Source organism: Bubalus kerabau, chromosome 23 (genome assembly GCF_029407905.1).
Source record: "Bubalus kerabau isolate K-KA32 ecotype Philippines breed swamp buffalo chromosome 23, PCC_UOA_SB_1v2, whole genome shotgun sequence".
In the NCBI taxonomy this organism is placed as follows: Eukaryota; Metazoa; Chordata; class Mammalia; order Artiodactyla; family Bovidae; genus Bubalus; species Bubalus kerabau.
In genome coordinates, this window is record NC_073646.1 from 40,369,682 (window position 1) to 40,376,727 (window position 7,046).

Genomic DNA, 7,046 nt, shown 5'->3' on the forward strand with positions numbered 1-7,046 from the left:
GAGCCCATGTGATGCAAAGAAAACCCTGGGTGCCGCAACTAGGACCTCAGGCAGCCAAATAAAGACACACATAGATATTTCAAAAAACTACAATAGAAAAGAGTATAAAAAAGAATGTATACACATGCATAATGGAATCATCTTCCTGTACAGTAGAAATCAACAGAACACTGTAAGATCAACTATACTTCAATAAAATAAAAAAAACTCTTCTACAGTCAGTCTAGTACTATTATGTATTTACTCTCATTAAAACTACATTTTCTGCTGTTTTTACGGGAGTTGGAGTCAGGAAAGTGGTGCTTAGTCCAGCAGTTTGTTCTGTCTCTGTTGTTTATTTTTTGTTAACTAATCGATAATTCTAAAGACATGCTTATTCACAACCTTTGTTCTCCTAATGTTACTTCTCCCTTAAATCTTTGTTTTTTTAACCAGTAAGTCTCATCTTATTGCTTTTAAAAACTTAATCCATGAGGCGGGCATAGAATATTATAGGTTAGTTTTAACTAACACTTATTTTAAGATTTATTTCAGTCTTTTAACAATTTCTTGCCTCTTAGAGTTAAATAAACTTCGTATTACTCATGGTATTGATTACAGATCTAGCATCCTGCTCTTTGCTCTACTGAGTCAGGCTGGGAGGACATGTTTAGCGCTGATTACACAGTTTCGCCTGGAGAAGGGAATGGCAGCCCACTCCAGTATCCTTGCCTGGGAAATGCCATGGACAGAGGAGCCTGGTGGGCTAGTCCATGGGGTCACAAAGAGTCGGACACAACTGAGCGACTAACACTAACAACTTCACGTAACACTGCACTGAAGTCACAACTCGTGGGCTCAGCTTTCAGCTGAGGCTCCAGCCTATGGACTGACTGAACCTGTTTTATTTCACTTGATGCATACTTCATGACACCCCATCGCCCGTGTTTGCCAGGCTGGGTTCATTCATAAAACAGTGCCTGCAGGTACTGGGTGACTAAACGACACGTTATTAATATAGCAGTCCAATAGCTGCGCGCCTTGTAATATGTGGTTACCAGAAAATTTAAAATTATACCTGCTACTTATGTTTATAGCTTGGGTTCTATTTCTCTTGGACTGTGGTGGAATAGAGAGCCCAGGAATAGAGCCATACATAGATGATTAATTTGTGACAAAGACGCCAAAGCAAATCAGCAAGGGGAATATTCTCTCCAACAAATGGTGCTAGACGGGCCTCCAGACACGGAAGACAAACGTATGGTCCTGAAGGGGCAGGAAGGGGATGGATAAGTTAGGAGGCTGGGATTAACATACAGATACTACTGTATATAAGACTGCTGCTGTTTAGTTGCTCAGTTGTGCCTGACTCTTCTGCGGCCCCATGGACTGTAGCTCGCCAGGAACACCACAGCATACCTAATATTAACTGAAAAAGGAACACAGACCTGGGACTTCCCTGGTGGCGCAGTGGATAAGAGTCCGCCTGCCAGTGCAGGGGACACGGGTTCAATCCCTGGTCTGGGAAGATAAACTATGTCTCGGAGCAACTACCCGTGCATCACAACTCCTGAAGCCCACGCGCTCCAGAGTCTGTGCTCTGCAACTCGAGAAGCCGTCACTGTGAGAATCCCCAGCGTTGTAACGAAGAGGAGCCCTGGTCGCCGCAACCAGACAAAGCCTGCACGCAGACCCGGTCTGCAACGGAGACCCAGTGCAGCCAGAGAAACACAGACCTCAACGTGAAAGCTCACACGACGAAGCCCGGAGAGGAACGCAGAGGGAGAAAACGTCTGCAGCCGAGGGCAGGCAAGAATTAATTTTTGAGATGTGCATTAGAAATTTAATTTCCAATCAGAGAAATAGCAAGAACAGTGAGACTTCATGGAAAACGGGGAGGTTTGGATACAGAAACTCCATCAAACGGGTAAGGAGGCAAATCACACATGAGAGGCGGGTGTGCCAGGTGCTGGGTTTTTTTTGGCTGCACGGTACAGCCGGCGGGATCTTTACTTCCCTGACCAGGGATCGAACCTGGGCCTTTGGCAATGAGAGCGCAGATCCTAACCGCTGGACCACCAGGGAATTCCCAAATAACGCACCAGGTCCCTGCTGGTTGCACTCTGCATGGGTGACGTCATCCCAGCCTCATTCCCAGCAGCCCCGGGAAGGGTCACCTCTGCTTCAGCGAGCAGAGAGACAAGAAAACGGAAGCTCCCAGCATCAGTGGCCTGCCCGCAGGGACCTCCCTGCTGGCCCAGTGGCTAAGACTCCCTGTCGCGGGGGGACTGAGGGCCCAGGGGGCTGTCTGAACACGCTGGGAGGAGGGACCTCCAGCTGATTTCCCTGTTGGGTGTGCTGGTGGTTTAGTTACTACTAAGCTGTGTCTGACTCTGCGACCCCGTGGACTGCAGCCCACCAGGCTCCTCTGTCCATGGGATTCTCCAGGCACGAATCCCGGAGTGAGTTGCCATTTCCTCCAGGAGATCCTCCCCATCCAGGAACTGAATCCGTGTCTTCTTCACTGTGGGCAGATGCTTCACCGCCAAGCCTGTGGATACAGTTACCTAAATGCCCATCTTACCACAGGACCGGGGGGCTGGGGAACGCCAGGCATGGAGCGGGGAGGGGTAAATGTACCGTGGGGTTTATTTTGTGCGTCACTTTGGGGGCTGTTTTGGGATGAGATGAACGTTGAGGTTGATGAACTCTGAGTTAGCAGCTTGCCCTCCACACTCTGGGAGCCGCATGCGGGGAGCTAGAGTGGCGTTTGCTGCCACTGCTGACCGGTCAGGGTTATCCCGGGGGCCCAGCGCCCGGGCAGCCTCTCTAGATACTGGGCGCAGAACAGGCATGAGCATCTTGCCTAACTGGAGCCGCTGGGCTCCTCAGGGAGGCAGCCTCCCGCAGGAGGTCCCCTTTGGGGTTTGGGGCTTGTGGTTCTGATGCAGCTATTAGATAACATGGCTCGTGAAAAGCCGCTATCAGCTTGCTACCGAGCTCTTGCTGAAACCAAATGCCTGGCCCACAGAAGCCTGGGGGGATGTCTTCTGAGGGGAGTGGGGGAACTGAACTTTGTGAGCAGTGGGAAGGGCCCAAAACTGCACGGTGCAGTGGGCCTGGGGTCTTGGAGACTGCAGTCAGCCTGGCCCCAGAGCAGCTCAGCTTTACAGGAGAAAGTGGCCACACAGGTGCTATGGGGGGCTTCCCTGCTGGTCCAGCGGCTAAGACTCCACTCTCCCAAATCCAGGGTTCGATCATTAGTCAGGGAACTAGATCCCACAGGCCACAACTAAGACTCGGGTCAGCCAAACAAATAAATAATTTTTTTTTTTAAAGTGGGAGTTACTGGCTCTTAAGGGTCCTCCCATCACCAATGTTTCCCTAAGCACTGGGGCCCAGCGGAGCTGACAATGACATTGTTGGCCCTGGCTTTCCAGCCTGCAGGGCTGAGACTGGACATGCCCTGGTGGGGCAGGGGACCGCAGAGCAGTTGGGGGGTGGGTCTGCTGCTAAGTCGTTTCAGTCGTGTCCGACTCCCAGAGACCCCATGGACTGCAGCCCCCAGGCCCCTCCATCCATGGGATTTTCCAGGCAAGAGTACTGGGGTGGGGTGCCATCGCCTTCTCCAAGGGGGGTGGGTCTAGAGAGTCAGAACTCTTCAGACTGGGGGTATGAGAATTTAAAATGTTTACAGGGACTTCCCTGGTGGTCTAGGGGTTAAGACTCTGCCCTTCTGCTGCAGGGGGTGAGAGCTCAACCCCTGGTCTGGGAGCTAAGCTTCCACAAGCCTGGTGGCCAGAAAACCAAAACATAGAACAGACACAATATTGTAATAAATTTAACAAAGACCTTAAAAACGGTTCACGTCGGACTTTCCTGGTGGTACAGAGGATAAGAAGCTGCCTGGCCAGTTCGGGGGTTCGATCCCTGGTCCGGGAAGATCCCACGTGCCGTGGAGCAGCTGAGCCCGTGAGCGAGAATTACTGAGGCTGTGTGCCACACCTCCCGGAGCCTGAGTGCTCGCGCCTGCACGCCGAAACAGGAGAAGCCCCCGCAACGAGGGGCCGGGGCGCCGCCACCCGAGCAGCCCCCGCGGGCCACAGCCAGGGAAGCCTGTGTGCAGCAGTAAAGGCCTAGCATGGCCAAAAGATAAATAAATTAAATAATTTTTAAAAAAATCTTAAAAACAAAAAATGTTTACGGATGCTGATCGTCTGCCTTCTGAAGCAGGATACAAGTGACAAGAGTCCTCATTTCCCTCTGCTTTATAATACAGGGCTGTAAAATATGTTTTACTAAAACACAGAGCCTCCGGCTCTGTTCCATCACACCGTGTCTGTTCTGGAAGCTCCGGTTTTGTCCAGCACCTGAGGCGCTGCTTCCCTCTGGGAAACACGCATTGGGCATTGAGTCTCTGAGGAGTGAATACCCAGCAGAAGCAAGACACACCCACGTCCCTGAGGCTGCAGCTGGGAGTGGAGGAGCCGCTGGATCAGCACATGGGATGGTGGGCGGGGAGCTGGGGGTGTGACCTTGAGACAGGATGATGGAAAAAGCCTCTCTAACGTGCCAATGTTTGAGCTGAGATCAGAATGAAGCGATCCAGATCAGAGGATCAATAACTGTGGACTAAGTGAGCTGATGCTGTATGTGAAACACTTCCACTTCCTGGCACTGCTTGGCCAGATCACCCAACTGGCCCCTGGCCACTACCGCTGACAGAGGGCCATGCCCAAGGACCGAGCCCTGACTCTGACTAACCCCGGGCCCCTTCAGTGTGGGTCGAAGATGTTTTCCAGACCAGGGAACAACAGGGCCAGTGCTGACCCGCTGTGCACACCTCTGGACTCGCTCTGTGCACAGCAGCCGTTGCCAGTCTTGTGACCAGCATGACCACCAGGGTCCCCGTCCAGAATCTAAACCCCGTGTTTCTGCTTAGCACTTTCCTGCTGAGACACGCGCCCCCTCTGTCTGCACTAGCAGACTCGCTCTGTACGTTTTGTCTAAGCTCTGAGATCTCAGCTTTGTTCTTTGACGGCATCTATTCTGTTCCACCAGTCAACCCTACAGGAAATCAACCCTGAATACTCCCTGGAAGGACTGATGCTGAAGCTCCAATACTTTGGCCACCTGATTCGAAGAGCTGACTCATTGGGAAAGACCTTGATGCTGGGAAAGATTGAAGGGAGGAGGAAAAAGGACGGCAGAGGATGAGATGGCTGGATGGCATCATCAACTCAACGGACATAGGTTTGAACAAGCTCTGGAGATAGTGGAGGGCAGGGGAGCCTGGTGTGCTGCAGTTCAGGTTGCAAACAGCTGGACACGACTGAGTGACTGAACAACAACAACAACATTCTCATCTAAATAAACCAGGAATATAAAGAGTCTAAGATGTCAAAAGGCCAGAAGTAATTTTTAACTTATCCGTGAAGCCTTGCACGTGTGGGGATAAGTTTAATTCTGGTTTGTCTGTCGTCTGTGGACTGTGGCTGATCCCCTGAAGATGTGGCACCCTGAAAGGCAACGCCAAAGAATGCTCAAACTACCGCACAATTGCACTCACCTCACACGCTAGTAAAGTAATGCTCAAAATTCTCCAAGCCAGGCTTCAGCAACACGTGAACCGTGAACTTCCAGATGTTCAAGCTGGTTTTAGAAAAGGCAGAGGAACCAGAGATCAAATTGCCAACATCCGCTGGATCATGGAAAAAGCAAGAGAGTTCCAGAAAAACATCTATTTCTGCTTTATTGACTATGCCAAAGCCTTTGACTGTGTGGATCACAATAAACTGTGGAAAATTCTTCAAGAGATGGGAATACCAGACCACCTGACCTGCCTCTTGAGAAATCTGTATGCAGGTCAGGAAGCAACAGTTAGAACCTGACATGGAACAACAGACTGGTTCCAAATAGGAAAAGGAGTATGTCAAGGCTGTATATTGTCACCCTGCTTATTTAACTTCTATGCACAGTACATCATGACAAATGCTGGGCTGGAAGAAGCACAAGCTGGAATCAAGATTGCCGGGAGAAATATCAATAACCTCAGATATGCAGATGACACCACCCTTATGGCAGAAAGAGGAACTAAAAAGTCTCTTGATGAAAGTGAAAGAGGAGAGTGAAAAAGTTGGCTTAAAGCTCAACATTCAGATAACTAAGATCATGGCATCTTGTCCCATCACTTCATGGGAAATAGATGGGGAAACAGTGGAAACAGTGTCAGACTTTATTTTTTGGGGCTCCCAAATCACTGCAGATGGTGATTGCAGCCATGAAATTAAAAGACGCTTACTCCTTGGAAGGAAAGTTGTGACCAACCTAGACAGCATATTAAAAAGCAGAGACATTACTTTGCCAATAAAGGTCCGTCTAGTCAAGGCTATGGTTTTTCCTGTGGTCATGTATGGACTGTGAAGAAAGCTGAGCGCTGAAGAATTGATGCTTTTGAACTGTGGTGTTGGAGAAGACTCTTGAGAGTCCCTTGGACTGCAAGGAGATCCAACCAGTCCATTCTAAAGGAGATCAGTCCTGGGTGTTCTTTGGAAGGAATGATGCTAAAGCTGAAACTCCAGTACTTTGGCCACCTCATGCGAAGAGTTGACTCATTGGGAAAGACTCTGATGCTGGGAGGGATTGGGGGCAGGAGGAGAAGGGGATGACAGAGGATGAGCTGGCTGGATGGCATCACCGACTCGATGGATGTGAGTCTGAGTGAACTCCAGGAGTTGGTGATGGACAGGGATGCCTGGTGTGCTGCAATTCATGGGATCGCAAAGAGTCAGACACGACTGAGCGACTGAACTGAACTGACACTTTTGGTGCCCTTACCCTGAGGTTGTGCCAGGAACAACGGCCGCAGGCGGACACTCACTCCCAGAGACTCTCACACAGTAGAAAGGCTGGAGAAAAATCACCTTGAAATTCAGGAAGCAAGACTGAGCTTACTTCCTGCAGCAGGTGAGCTGCTGGAGGGGTCTCCTGCCCTTTCTGCTGTCTTGTCGCTAAGGCTAGCGGGCTGCTCTGGACACTTAGCCAACAGAGATGTGTGAATGGAAGAC

The 7,046-nt window shown here is 50.2% G+C and overlaps 1 non-coding gene across 1 annotated transcript; it reads right to left on the minus strand.

Annotated features, from left to right (window-relative positions):
• Positions 1–1,992: 1,992 nt before the first annotated feature.
• TRNAE-CUC (transfer RNA glutamic acid (anticodon CUC)) lies at positions 1,993–2,064 on the minus strand. Its single transcript has one exon. It is a non-coding gene; the product is annotated as a tRNA-Glu (tRNA).
• Positions 2,065–7,046: the final 4,982 nt, after the last annotated feature.